Source organism: Lissotriton helveticus, chromosome 6, assembly GCF_964261635.1.
Source record: "Lissotriton helveticus chromosome 6, aLisHel1.1, whole genome shotgun sequence".
Taxonomy (NCBI): domain Eukaryota; kingdom Metazoa; phylum Chordata; class Amphibia; order Caudata; family Salamandridae; genus Lissotriton; species Lissotriton helveticus.
The window spans coordinates 879146791-879162866 of record NC_136067.1 but is presented as its reverse complement, the minus strand read 5'-3'; the positions used below and the strand labels follow the sequence as shown (position 1 = coordinate 879162866).

Below are 16076 nucleotides of genomic sequence, written 5' to 3'. Positions count from 1 at the left end.
TCTTGTGCATTTTTGCCAGTAGGCTACTGACACTGAAGCTTGTAGCTTTCTGAACTGTATTAGATTGTTGTTCTTGACCTACACCTCCTTTCACTACACAGACTATTTCCAGATCAGTCTGCCTTTACAGAGTGGTCAATGAGAAGCCATAGGCGTGTGTGCTGATGCATTATGTATTAGGACAATTTGATGTCTGGATAGTTTAATTTTGGAGTCAGGAGCCTGAGAAGGGTAGTCTCATTCTGAAGACTTGGATGTAATCTACTACACTTAGACTGACGGCCCGGGTAGTCACGGGACCAACACATGAGATGCATACCTCAGATGGATGTAGTAAGTAAAGTATATTGAAATGAAATGTTATTTCCTTAAATTCAATTCAACGGTTTTTCATATAAGCGGAGTGTGAGAGCAGACAGCTTGCATGCCATGTTTGAATGAAAGTCAGATACCCTGAGCTGTTGGCTGCATTTTCATAAAAGTAGCTTCTATTTGCACTTTGAAGCATCCCAATCGAGTCACTATCCCCAATGCAACATTATTTCAAAGGAACCTGCAGTGATGGTCACTGGTGAGGTTGAGAACGCAATTGTGGGATGGTTGGGGGAGGGAATCCATGGATGATCGAGGCAGAAGGTAGTTTGTTTTGTGTGACACAAAGGCTAGAGGCTACTAGAAGATGCTGGCCTTTGGAATGCATGGTGGCCCACATGTCAATTCAATAAGGGAAGGTAAGTGTGTGTTCGTCATCGCACAAATGCTAAAGGAAAGCAAAGTTCTCAGCCAGGATGAATCCTCAAAAGAAATGGCTGATGGCAAGGGGCGGGCTGTGGAATTCTAAAGTTTACTGTGAAAGAATAGTAGGCTAGGCAGGACAACTTTATTTCCCAGGATTCAGATGTAAACAGGTATTTGATGTCTCTGGGTGGTCTTGTTGGCTGCAGACTAAGCTGTACTCTCCTCGGAAGCTACCGGGATTCTGATAATGGCTAGTGTAAACACTAAAAATACTATGTGTTATACACAACTAGGGAAAACCCAAAAGGAATAACACTAGGGTCCTTGGGCAGTAGTCTATTTCACAAAACAGAGGACCCTAGTAATTTAGGATCATATAAAAGATAAACATACACTAAATAGTTTGTATGTCCTTTGTCCAGCCGGACAGGAATTTTATTCTCTTGAATATTTTGTACCAATTCATGTAGTAAACATTTATATACAAGTGGGCACAACCTGTAACCCACAAACAACAAGACAAAACAAATAAACGCAAATTAAGTGAGGGCGCACAAGGCGGTCTGTACTAGTATTCAGTATTACAGACTAGAATTCATTTTAGCAAACCATTGTAAAAGAAGTTTGGTGACTTTGTAAGGAACATATGGTGCTTTCAGGTCGACGACGTTTCGATGCAATTTGGAAATGGTTGCATCATCATCAGGACAAAGAATAAATCATGTTTTTCTTAGGATCACCGCCAGAACCCTATCCGTCCTGCCATCGAGCAAGACATCACAAAAATTATACACGCCAGAGCACTCCGCTGCCGTGCATGCGACCCCGCATTCCGCGGAACCAATCATTCTTTGACCCAACTCGCCGCACTCCCGGAATTGTCGTTAAATAACCACTCCCAGATAGAGCCTAATAACAGACCGCTACCCCCCACCAACAAATGGATATACGCACGGTCTCAACATAGAGGCTATGTTACTAATAATATGTTCTCAAGACAAACATGATTTATTCTTTGTCCTGATGATGCACCCATTTCCAAATTGCATCGAAACGTCGTCGACCTGAAAGCACCATATGTACCTTACAAAGTCACAAAACGTCTTTTACAATTGTTTGCTAAAATGAATTCTAGTCTGTAATACTGAATACTAGTACAGACCGCCTTGTGCGCCCTCACTTAATTTGCGTTTATTTGTTTTGTTTTGTTGTTTGTGGGTTACAGGTTGTGCCCACTTGTATATAAATGTTTACTACATGAATTGGTACAAAATATTCAAGAGAATAAAATTCCCTTCAGGCTGGACAAAGGCCATACAAACTATTTAGTGTATGTTTACCTTTTACATGATCCTAAATTACTAGTTTACTAAAAATACTATGACATGACTTTGTGAACGTGCTTCCATAAGTACTTCATGCAACTCAAATTAAGGACTCAAAAAACACAATTTTATTGAACAAAAAAATTGCTCCTAAAATAGTAGATTTGACCCAGAATTGGGTAAGGTGGCAACAAGAAGAGGAAAAAGTACTTGCTATCATGATCTGAGGTGCAAGGACACCAACAGTGATTACTGTATTAGAAAAGGTTTCAGCAAATGACAATTTACTCTTGCAGCTAGCTATTTGACCCAATTTTAATCAATTTAAGGAGTACTTTGGGAAAAATAGTACATATTTCAATGAGGAACAAGACAGCAAGTCAAGAGGGAAAAGAGAAAATGTGCTCCTCAAATAATCCCCATAGCAACACCTTTTACATGCACTACACCGCGCTCTCGTCCAGAGGGTGGGACAAGGGAGGAGTTTAAGAATCGACATTGAGAGTTACTGAGCAAAGTGGGAACCCCTGGGGTGATTTAGTTACTGAAATAAAAGCACAGAGCCATTACAGATACGTATAGTTTACAGCCTGTTGTAGTTGATGGGCGGGGGGGGGGGAATTCACACAAAAGTCTGGAGCCATTCAGGTAGGAGCAAAGATAGTTTCTATTCCATGTTAGGGCCTTAGCTTAAAGCCACAGCAAATATGTCCAGTTAGGGTCTCAGTCTCCCTCCAACTATGATTAACTCCCAGGGTTCGCTGAGACACACACAGCATAGCAGATGATGCAAGTCCTACAACAGATGTGGTAGAGCTACTGGGACACATTGAGATTACAAGGCAGCTCTTATCTCCTGCAGCACACTTAAAACCTATAAACAGTGGATGAATTTAAAACATTGATAGGGCATTCTCATTAAAGGCATTCCCACTCTGGATCAGTTATCGTGGATATTTCACGACTCTGCTTCAATTGAGCTACAAAATGGGGATAGTGGCATGGCTTGGGTTTGACTAGCTTGTTCCTTCAAGTTCCAGAAGTAAACATGGCCTTTCAGAGTACTGAGCTAGACTGACCGACATGCCACACACCTTCTTGCTATGCACATCTTACCTTCTCTAGCCACTATTCTCTTACCTTAAGCAATTTGATATGGTTAAGAGCCTGAAGTAGATACAGCTAAATCGGAGAAATGTGGATGGGCAAGCAGCCCCTTGGCACGGGCAGCAATGCACACAGATGAGCGGGTTATTGCCTCACCTCGGTCTAGCTTTTCTATATGGAATTGGCACATCTGGACTACCGTGCACACGTATTCACCTGAAAGTCACCACATGTCCATTTGATCATAGTTCCCTCTCCCAGGCACGTTGCTGCCCCACGGAATTCCTTAATAAAGAAACCAAACACTTGATACCCTCATGCCATGTATAACCATCAGAACAGTTCCAATCCATTGGCACACTTGTCCACTTGCGTAGGATCCCAATACCAGCTGGGAAAAGGTCCACGCTATGCTCCCAACTTGCCATCTCAACCATGCAGAAACAAAACACCAGGTCAGGATATAGTTAGAGCCTCAACCAAAGGTTACTTCAGGGTGCAGCAAAAGTATTATAAAATAAAAATAAAAAATAAGGCCACCATGCTTCACTTTTTCACTTCTGTTGTGCGTACTGGGTGCTGTGTGGAGCGTGATCCCGTGACCCCACGTGACTGAGGGAGCGGAGACGCGAGACGCAAACACGAGAGACGCGAGCTCCGATTCCTGAGACCAGACTCGCCATCCAACATCTCAGCCTCCGGCCCGTGAAGCCCGTGAAACCTGTCTGACTGAGGAAACAAAAGAAGCCTGAAGGCGAAAAGATTCGCCACCCAGTTTGCGGCCCCCGGCCCCCCTGGCCGCGATAGCCGGCACCCAGCACCAGCATTAAGTAAATAGCAGAGAAAGACGGGCGAACTGACCTGCCACCCGGCACCATGATCCCCAGTCCGCCCCAGGCCTGTGACTCCCTGCACCAGTTATAAGCAGAGAGGCAGGGAGAGACGCCCAAAGCCTGAAGGGTGTGCATGCGACAGGAGTACTGCTAATTAACGTGCAAAATTTGCTGCAAAGAGGAATTCCGTCCTTTAGAACTCTCCTCTAGGTGCAAAATAGAGAAGAGCACGGTCACGGCGCAAGAACAAAGCACAGAGGTAAGTGGGAATAAGGGAGTCTTCTCCTTTCCTCCCTTTTCTTTTATCTCTTTTGTTTTATTTTATAGTTACCTTAACTGGCCACTCCTGTCCTGAGGACTGTGTTTGGAACTAAGGGGTTAGACCAGTTGGGGTATAGAGAAGTTGTTAAATCTCAAGTTTAAAGATCGTAACCGATGGCTCCAAGGAAGAACAAAAGCGCACTAGGACAAAAAGGTTCTAAAAGACCCCCCAATGGACCAAAATGCATCGGGAGGAAGCCCTGTGTGCCCAGGGACAAAAACAAAATCTAAACGTATACAGAAGAAAAAAGAGAAAATACCCAAGGAGCCACCGCAAGTGGGAGAAAAGTGGGTATAGCATCAAACGCCCTGAAAGACTTTGTGGGAAAGCACTTCAAAAGGGTTCTCACCAGTCAAGCCCCCAGGACCTGATCCTGAAATAACCGGGGAAGAACCATGGAAGGGAGGTTCCTCCTTTATTTTTGATGAACAAATTATGGATTCTGCAAACTTAATTAACCAATCCATACAACCTTTAACAGCCTCGAATGGTCCTGCAATGACCTCGACTATCCTCGTCACCAAGGTTGTCCTTACTTCATGGCCCTAAGGAAATAAATAGTGAAGACCTATGGCAAGAGGAGGAAGATGGTTCTGCCATGGACGGAAGTGTGAAGGGACACGAAGTGGATGATGAGCATAGTACAGGGTCCAAGGGCACTAACGACTAATCAATCGCTGCAGCCTGACTCAGAATCTTCCACAACTCCGGCCTCTTCAATGTTGGAATTAATGTTATTGTTGCAAAAAGGACTCCAGGGGATCCTGGAAGTTACAATGTTAAATCATGATATTTTAAAAACACAGAATTCGTACCTCTCTAAACTTCAGGGGGAACTACAAGGAATAAGGGGCCAAATGCCTTTAATATTAAGACCTGTTCCAGACCCTGAGCATACAACCCCAACTGCGGGGGGGGGGGGGTAGGGGGAGGGGATCGGGACCACAGAACCCCCATCGACCAACCACAGTGTATACATCTCAAAATGGCCAATGTTGGTCAAAAGAAGGGGCGGTTATATCAGATATGTTAGAAAAGGTGCGCAAAGAAAGGGAATAAGTAGAGTGGTAGGCAAAGGGAGGGGGATGGAGGAATCGCCAGTGGAACAAGTGCTGAAATTAAAGCCCCCAAAAATTATGAGAGAGAATGTGAGTAGAATAAATATAGGAAGCACAGAGAAACAGGTAAAGTGCAAAGCTAAAAAAGGTATTTGTAGTAATGAACAAAATTACAAGGAGAAATTGACAAGATGCATAAAATATACTCCATGCAATACAATTAGAAAACCTGCAACAACTGTTGCCTTTAAAGAGCGGCATCATTTGGGCAATATATCAGAGGATGGGGACAGTTCTAATACACAACAGCCACAAAGGGGGCCAAAATCAATAGGAATGGAGGCTAAAGGAAACCAGTGGCTATACTTCGAACAAGTGAGAAGGGGCGGGAAAAAACGAAGAAGAGATCGTATTTAAATAGATCACTTCTCCCTAATTCATTCGCCCACTGGCCTAACCTAAAAGGAATTGGCTCAAAAGATCTCCGACAGGTGGTCTTTCAATCAACCCTTAATGGAAAAGAGATAACCAGGGTACAAGTCTACTCAGATCTGGTAAAAATTGCCATAGAGAAAGCAGAGGGTAAGATACAAAAAGCAGGGATTCGGCTAGTACCCATTGAAGAAGGGTAGAATATAATAACCAGCAATAAAAAGCCTTTCTAAAGCACCATGCAGGGCTTGGAAAAAGGCAAGTGAGACTACTAGAAAGATGTAAGTCCAGGCCTGGGAAACCTTAATATAGCAATAAATAACTCTGCTCCTGAGGATTCTTGGAAGAATTGGAACCTTAGTACCGGTTCCCCAGGGCCTTCTCAGTGCTACTTTGAGAAATCCAAGAGGTTTGGGGCCCTTAGCAATGTAGAATAGATAACGGGGCAGCCACATGGCTTAAAAATGGCCTCCTGGAATATAAATGGATTAGGAAATCAAATAAAGCTTGAATGGATAAAAGAATTGGCGAAAAAAAAATGAGATCATTTGTATTCAGGAGACCTGGCTATGTGGGGAGACCCCAGGAGTGGATGGGTTTCGCCAAGTCCATCGTCCAGCAGTAAAATCTAGGGCCGGCCGCCCCGCAGGTGGCTTACTGATATTACCATCTACAAATCTAGTGAAAAAGGTATCCCAGCTCACTGTATCATGCAAATCGCTGCTTTGTTGTAGAATAACCCTAATTGCTGCTGGTAATAAGATAGAAAATGTGTTGATCCTAAATGTATATATGCAATGGGGCACTCAGGAGGAATATGGTGCAGAAATGGGATATTTTAAGAATGATTTCGATTTATTGTGTGAAATGTATGATTCTGATTTGATTTTGTTGGCAGGGGATTTTAACCATAAACTAACAACAAAGCGGCAAGATCTTATGTTTTTTGAAATTTAATAGTCCTATGTTATAAACTAAGCAAAGTTTCCTGAAAGTCTTTGCTCAATGCATGATGTAAGTTTGGGAAATCATCTAGCAACCAAAAGTCTTTTCTGCTTGAACGGGAGGCTTCCCCAAGACTGCCCAGCAAAGAAAACGTTTAAACAAGGGACACAAAATTGCCCCATAGATTATGTTTGGAATTTTAACTTCATAAAGGGTTTTAGAGTAAATCATACAGAAGGTAGTGACCATAATATTCTAGAGTTGGAGCTGGTATACCTCCATCAGTCTGCCTGTGAGAAAATAATCATACAACAGATGGATTACCCTAGGCGTATTTAAACACGGTTAACAGAAAAATATATATAAAAGTTAACCAGGTTACAACAAAACATTCTAGGAACTGTAGATCGATTAAACCTGCCTTGGTATATTGAAAAAAATAAATCAAGTGGTACAAAGTATCAAGGTTGAACTTGGAATAGACGAAAAGGTCAGCAAGAGTAAACAAATTACACAGGCTAAGCAAGGCAACTGGTTTAATATAGACTGTAAGAAAAGAGAACTAAGGAGAGAACAGCGCAGCTTGCGTAAACAATTTGATAAATCTAGGGCAGAAAATCTTGCCAAATTAAAGAAAGAATATACTACACTTCTCTATAGTGCAAAGAGAGTCCATAAGGAAACCTGCTGGGGGAAATTGTTGGAGGCGATCGAATCAAAGAACATTCGATTGTTCTGGAAGCTAGTACAATCAGCAACAGAGTCTGTCGCTTCCATGAATTGTGTAGTAGAAGAGGGTGCCTGGGAGGATTACCTGAAGAAATTGTATTCCCCGGGTAGAGAAATTGAAGAGGAAGTATTAGGGGACTGGAGTGGTCTGGTAGATGATCTAAAAGCAGACTTTTCAGTAGAAAATTTTCTAATTACGATAAAAACCCTAAACTTACAAGAGCTGCTGGCCCAGATAACTTGCCAGCTTTAACAATAAAGTCATGGACATCATGGTGGGCTGAATTTCTCTCTAATGTTCTCAGTAATCCTTGACACAGGGAGGATCCCGACCAATTGGAAGGGTGCGAAAATTAGGCCAATCCATAAAAATGGGGTTATCTATGCACCCAGGAACTATAGACTAATTAACCTACTCGATATTGGTGAAAAGATATTTACTAAAATAATATTAGGTAGGTTAAAGACTTGGGCAGAAGAGGGATCAATTATCCCAGTTGAACAAGGCGGATTTAAAGAAGGCCATTCCACATAGATCATTGTTTTGCCCTATCGGCCCTAGCTCGGAAATCGATAGAGCAAAATGGGAAACTACATTGTTGCTTTGTCGATTTTCGGGCAGCATTTGATTCTGTGGACCGTAGTAGACTCTGGGAAGACATGATCAGATATAGAATCCCGGATGGCCTATTGATGATCTTAAAAGAGTTACATAGTGGGAATTGGGGCCAGATAATCAGACACCCAGGGCTCATTAACTCCTAAGATAATCTGGAATGGCCCAAGACAGGGGTGCGTTTTGGCACCCTGTTATTCTCAATTTTCTTGGCAGATCTCCCTGTGACATTAGAAGTCGAAAGAAGTGCTAGCCCAAGAATGAGCAGTCGCAAAGTGTCTTGTCTCCTATACGCAGATGATTTAGTGATCCTGGACCAAACAGAAGTAGGACTCCAAAGGAAACTAAATGTTTTCAAACATTACTGTGATAGGAAATTATTGACTAAATATGGAAAAAACTAAGGTTCTATGTTTTGGGAAGAGTAGAAAGAATTTTAATTGGTTCGTAGGCCATGACAAACTGAATATAAATTCTTAGGCCTCTGGTTCGATAGCGCGCTAAAATGGCGCACCCACTTGGAGGCACAAAAAGCAATAACCTTTTCGTCAATATGTGGGCTAAAAAAGTTTAACAAAAGAATATGGCGATATGACACAGACCAATGCTAAAGGCATTTGAAGCAATGATCCCCCCGCAAGTATTGTATGGGGCAGAGGTATTATACTTGAGTGGTAAGCAGGGGTGGGATCAGGAAGAAGGAGACATTTAAAAATTATTAATGTCTCCACCCAGCTGCACAATGGTTCAAGCAATCAGAATGGAACTAGGAATAACTTCCTGGACTGTGCAGTCTCAAATGGCATTGCTAAGATTTTGGTAACTCCAGGACCCAGGAGTTGCACAGAAGGTCTCAATGGTCTAGAGAGGAGATTCAAACAAGTAGCCTTGGTTGGGCAAAGGATGTGAGAAGGACCCTCCAGAAAGTAGCAGGGTGCCTTAACGTGAGACTCCTTGCTGGCCGATTTCACAAAGAGAATGCTCAGGGAACAAGGTCAGGCTTCCTCAAGGGCCCAGGACCTTGACTATATGTTATTGAAAAAATTGGTCCAGTGGTTAAAGAACTCATGGGAAAATGAAGCCTGGTTACCGTATTTGGATATATTGCCCAACCAAGGGTTAAGATATGAAATCTTAAGGACCAGTGTTGGGATTAATCCTTGGAAGATAGAAGGAAAAACAAAGTCTGTATTGATTGGCCCAGATGGTATATGCAACTGTGGGTAAGGTTTAAGAAATGACATGTTGCACATATTGCTTGATTGCACATTTGTCCTTGCCATACGGAAACAGTTTTTACGTCCAATATTCTTATCACACAAGATAAATTCACGTGCCCAAGCGGCTTGCTTACTTACAGATATGTCCTCGTTGGAAATCACAATAGGATTGGGAAAATTCCAGAAGGCTATAAAAGAATTTGTAATGGAAAAACTGTAGAAGGGGCAAGGATTTGAATTATTTATAGGACTCCCATAAATGTGAATTTTTCTTCTTTTAGAAACAGTGTTCTGTAAATTGTGTTTAATGAATTGTAGGTCCTGAGGGCGTTACTTTGTTTTAATATGTATTGTATTTTAAATATTTATTATGTAGTAGAAATTAGATTGTTTACACTATTTGATCTTGTTTACGTTTTGTACTGTTTAAAAGGCTGTGGTCTAAATAAACAGGGTTTCTCTCTCTCTAGTTGATCAGTCCTCAGTTTCAATTTTATTTTGTGGCCTTCCTTTCAGGTTGAAAGTCATTCCTGCTTTTCTTCCAGGAGAACTGCTGAAGGGAATGGACATGATTTAGGTTGGGGCGGGCGGGGGTGTAACAGTTAGCTGGACCCATTGTGCTCTATTTGGTTTGGTTGCAATGTGGTGAGTCTCTATACATGGGCATGCTGTAAACCGTTGTGTGGTTGTTGCAGTGAAAATAAACGGGGTCAAAAGGGGACTGCTGAGTTGTGTTCTATGTTACCAGAACAAAGACTATAATCTTTAGGTCAATTTAATACACCTAAAGGGATCCCCGACAAGTACATTATTGCAATGTTAATAATGGTGTTTTTTTTTTTTATAAAACCCTTGCATATATTCACTCTGGTGATTTGATTAAACTGTAAATACATTTTAAAGATTAATTCTTTGGAAATGAGTCAGAGTCTGATCAAGGGGTTTTGGAATTGTCATTTTATATGCGATATGAAACCAACCAGGGGAAAAATTCAATTTAAATTAAACTGAATGACAAATGATTTTAAGGATGGGCAGGGGGGCATGGGGGTGGTTATGAAGCCTGGGGATAACGGAGGTTGGAGTACGGAGACGGTGAAAGGTGGAGCTTATGAAAAATAAAACACAAACTGTTTACTAGTCACTAGAGTGGACTAGCTACGTCATACAATTTGTGACAAAGGTAAATTCCAACAGCAAAGAACATGTACTCCGCGCAGAAGCCAGCAAAATAAGTTTCACAGTCAGTCATGTACTCTGGCTGGCCAGAGCATTAAGATTGCAGAAATAAGTAACATTCACCCAGAGGAAAATAAAATAAAAAAAGGGAACGATTCATGGTCATGAGTCATGACTTTTTTTTAATTTCAAAGAGTTTTATTGAAGACATTTTATAATACAGTACAGTGGTAATGCGGTGGCGATACAGGTGAGCTACAAATGCCTTGTGGTTACATTAGGCGTTACCGCAGGGTAGGCTGATATTGGTAGTTGTCGTATCTGTAGGCCCCAAGAGAAGGGAAAGGAAGAGCGAGTAGGAAATAGAGGATAGGGGGGGGACCGACCTTCAACATGGTGGTTCTCCTCTAGCCTGCAGTAGGTGCTCGTGACGGGAGATGGGTGGTTGTCTGTGTACGGGGGTTTGTGACCAGCTTTCGACCTCTTTTCAGAGGCCATCCTCTGGACCATAGAAAACCTTCAAATCAGGTTTCAAGAGTACCAGCAACATTATTCTAGATCCTGGGACTGCTGAATGGCTAGAAGTCATTATAAGGGAACCCTGTACCGTCAGCTCACAATCTACTCACTGGCAGATAAGCAAACAGAAGAATTCCACCAAATACGGTTGCATCACCTCTGCCACTAATTTTCTGGTGGCAAGTAACGAAGCCAATAACCTTATCATGGGTTGTCCTTCATATGTAGTTAAATTGTTATAGCTTATTTTTTAATGCTATCATAGCACTTGGTTTAGAAATGTGGAAATCATTCTGCTACTACACCATTACTTCTACAGTGTCAGCACAGACATCAGCTGCTGTTCGCCTTCTGTCCAGTTAGCACCTCTGCATCTCGCTTAAACTCATCTTCTTCAAGTCGGTCTCCACAGCCACCAATGAACTCTAGTTTTTCTAATTTGTTTAGAACAGCGTCCAACACAGCCATGTCTTTCTGCCCATTGCCTATGTCTCCATGTTCCAACCCCTCCTGCTTAGCTACTACATGTTGCTCAAGGAAGGTTTTTTAGGGGGTTGTTTTTTCAAAGTCCTGTTTCTCTTATTTATGTTTTTCATGTACCATCTAGAAAATGTCACCATCCCACTCATGCAGCAGATTTGAGTTTCAATGTCCCTCAACGTATCTCTGCTTTTCCCAGGAGACTTTCACCAGCACCCTTGCCAGCCATCCAGACAGCTCACTCTCCAATTTCCTCCAGGAGTCCCCACTCCCGCCAGAACACATCCCATTGTGCTGCACCATTATGAACCTTTCAGCACCACACACTCTGCATCAACAACCTCCCAGCAGGCGATTTAACGAGCAAGGATCCGCCATCTTTCAATTGGCACCACTTTAAGGGACAGTTTGGCTTCAGTATGGGGTCGGCTGGTGGTCAGCACTCTTCAAAAACAGACCAAGCAGGTCTCAAAAAGTCTCCACTTACCTTCAGATCTGGTCAGCAGTACTCGGGCGAGACCAAGAAACTGATATTCAGGACCATACACCGCAGCTCAGTGAGAGAGAGACCATTACTCCCACCACCAGACTGTATCCCCTGCTAAGTTTAAAATGTGGTTTACAATTCAACCAGCTGTAAATGGATAAAAGCTGTAGGATCACCCCAGAGCAAGACACCATGAGAATTTAAATTTTAACTTATTTTTAATTAGTATGGCCAAGACTCCATTTTCTTTTTTTCAGAATCAACATGTCTGCCTGTGTCGCAAAGGTAGTCTGTCCGGATCTTTCCAAAAACCTGTGAAAGCGTTTAGTCACTCAATGACATCAATAAGACACAATATCAGTAGCTTGTTTGTTTTATTTCAAGGCCAGACAAGAATAATAGCCAAAACAGTGAGGTTTGCATCGATGTGTTTTTTTCTCATTTGTTTATAAGGATGCATATAAGACTAGCATCTTTATGCAAATAACTTCTGGAGTGTCCGACGTAACCTATGCCCGAAATTCCAATCTTAGATAAGATACAGTAAATAAGGGCCGCCTCGTGACTGCTTGGGAGGAGAGGTCCTTCGCCCCAGATTCTCCATCAGAAACTCCTAATGCAAGTTACACTGTTCCGTGCTCTCCTAGTGTAGTGAATAAAAGCAGGTTTAAGGGTGTTCGGTCTTTAAATGAGATTGTATTTATGGTAGAAATGTTCATTTTATAGTTATTTGCATCATTGGTTTGTGCTGTTACTAGGATATTTTGTGGGGTTATTTTAGATTGATAAGCAACACGTTGGCACTTGAAATAAAAAAAATGTTGGTAAAAGTTTTTTTTCTATGTGCAGTGGTGTGCGAATTATTGAGAAGAACAAGATCGGCATGTGTCCAATCAGCACAGCGCCTCTGGAACACTGTTAAGGGAGTGTTAGTGAACCAAAAGCATTTGACTCCATTTCACTTGGATAGGGTCCTGAGGGACTACAATAACCTGTCTTATATTGAAGCATTGGTACAGTCCACTCATGCCACATGTGGGTGGCATAACAAACCATGTAGAGCCAAGCAAAAGCCTTAGTTTATGGAAAAAGTACATATATATACATACATATATATATACACACACACATATATATATATACATACATATATATATATACATACATATATATATATATATATATATATATATATATACACACACATATATATATATATATACATACATATATATATACACACATATATACACACACATACATTTTTTTATTATGTAACGATATTTTTTAATTGTGTTAATATACTGCTTTCAGTTTTAATTCCAAATGACCCTATTTAAATGTATTAGTTAAATGTAATATATTTTTTCCTAAAATGTAATCATAAAAGGTATCCTATGTATTTTTTCACTGAAGAAAAAACAAACAAAGGGTAACGTTATAGTTAGGAGTTGAAATAAGAACAGGTTTAAAAAATGAAAAAAACATTACAATTCACAAAAATAGTTTTGTGAACTAACGAACTAGGGTCTCTATCACACACTGTTTACTACCTCACATATTACATCGCTTATGACCTGTTAAACATGGATTAATTCACTGATTACCTCATCTATGATACTCTTACTCGCATTTCTCTTTGAATTACCTTCGGCCAACCCATATGCCCACCCCTCTACAGCCAGTTGGCGGACTGGCCACAGGGCTTGGCCCTGCACCTACCCATCCACATGTAGCCAGCCATTCTCCTTCACACAGCCTTTGACCATACATAGTGCGCGGACCACAGGGCCTGGCCTCTGGCCATGTCCATCATATACCCTTTCACTGTGCAGGAAGGCTATGCACAGTGGAGGGCTGCCACAGGGCCTGTTCTCCGGCCAAGCACTGCACCCACCCCTGAACTGGTGGCCAGGCCACAAGCTTTTATACCAAGGTGTCATTTTCAAGCATAATTCGCTGGGGGTGGTACAGACAAGTTTGCACAGGACTGCAATGCCATGGAGAAGCTTTCTATGCGACACCCACCACCGTACCACAGATCCTCACTGGATCTTGTGGTCCTTACACAAATACATATCCATTATTTTTTTTTTGCGCATCATCAGTCTCTTTGGGCCACCCTGCATGGGACCAGGGTTGCCATGGACTCTATTTTGAGAATGTGGGTGTCAAGGCTAATACCTCAGTCTCACACTAGAAATAGACTTTATATCGGCATACCACAAACCCTACATTGAAGATGGAAACCCATACTGCACTGGGTAGAGAGAAGGCCTAGACAAGGAGATAAACTGGCAAGCCGGGAGTAAAGCAGGCTTAAAAACAATAGGGACCAGGGTACCGAAGGGAACATAATGGAACTGAATAAGGGAAAAAACAAAAAAGGTGTATTGTCGCACAAGCAGAGTGCAAACTAAATTGAAACATGAAGGGACAAAAACAAAACACTGTTCTGTGTGCCATCTATTCTAAGGTCAGTCTCTTGTGCCCAAACTGATCTTACAACCTGACCGTACCAGTACTCCCCCCCCCCCCCCCAAATATTTCCCCCATCCTGGCTCTTCGGTTTGGCCGAGGGATGGACAAATGAAACTGGTCCCCTTGCCTTATCAAAGATCTCATTCCAGTCTTCCATGCTGCCAAATACTGCAACTGACCACTGCACCAATGGGTGTCAAACATGGCCTCAACGACATATTTAAGTGTTCCACCAATCGAAGTGAGGAAGGAGTCAGATAGGAAAGTGGATATTTACCTGCTCTTAACTTTGTACTCTGTGCCTGCAAAGCGATACAAAAGGGGATGATGGACGGAGCGTTTGAGCAAATCAAACACTCACCCCCAGTCAACTGATCTGGGTTTAATCCATCACCATTCTTTAGCCCACTCAGCCACCCCATTTCAGACATGGCTATATGCAAATCAGTCTGACCCTGTGCCTCATGGGAACAGTCCAGCCCGAACTGCCAAGCCATGTCTTCCATGAACCGGAAACAAGCATCCTGGGACCGGTTTCGGATTCATAATCCTCATCAGCCAGGCTATCTTGAATCCAGTGGCCAGGTGAGCAAGGGACTCACGTCTGAGCATACCCTGCCACACTTAGGGCGAACAAAGCGATACAAAAGGGGATGATGGACGGAGCGTTTGAGCAAATCAAACACTCACCCCCAGTCAACTGATCTGGGTTTAATCCATCACCATTCTTTAGCCCACTCAGCCACCCCATTTCAGACATGGCTATATGCAAATCAGTCTGACCCTGTGCCTCATGGGAACAGTCCAGCCCGAACTGCCAAGCTGGACTGGACTGTTCCCATGAGGCACAGGGTCAGACTGATTTGCATATAGCCATGTCTGAACTGGGGTGGCAGAGTGGGCTAAAGAACGGTGATGGATTAAACCCAGATCTTTTGACTGGGTGCGAGTGTTTGATTGATTCAGATGCTCCGTCCATCACCACCCCCTTTTGTACCGCTTTTTGCCGCCATAAGTGTGGCAGGGTATGCTCAGACGTGAGTCCCTTGCTCACTTTGCCACTGGATTCAAGCAAGCCGGGCTGAAGACGGCTGGAATGCCAGAAACCGGTCCTCGGAAGCTTGTTTCCGGTCCAGGGAAGACATGGCTTGGCAGTTCGGGCTGGACTGTTCCCATGAGGCACAGGGTCAGACTGATTTGCATATAGCCATGTCTGAACTGGGGTGGCAGAGTGGGCTAAAGAACGGTGATGGATTAAACCCAGATCTTTTGACTGGGTGTGAGTGTTTGATTGATTCAGATGCTCCGTCCATCACCACCCCCTTTTGTACCTACTCTGTGCCTGCAGCCTGTCTCCAATACACATCTGGAATGGGTGTCTGGTACATTTTGTGCATTCCCTCTTGATAGCCACAACAGAAGGCCCATGTGTGACAGGATCTAGCTGCATATTGATAGCCTTCCTGGGCAGGAAGAGGGAGAGGTGGTTCACACTTACATCTAAATAGGTTGTGTCATGCCCTCACACAAAAGGGCTGATTAACTCCCTTCTGGTAGTCTGGAGCCAGGGCTAGACTGAAAGGGATCCTTGTGCACTTCAGATAG

At 42.7% G+C, this 16076-nt stretch overlaps 1 protein-coding gene across 1 annotated transcript in view; it reads right to left on the bottom strand.

Moving 5' to 3' along the window:
- Positions 1-16076, bottom strand: part of LOC144761568 (uncharacterized) — a 175600-nt gene that overhangs the window by 12947 nt on the left and 146577 nt on the right. The gene's annotated exons all lie outside the window — the stretch shown is intronic.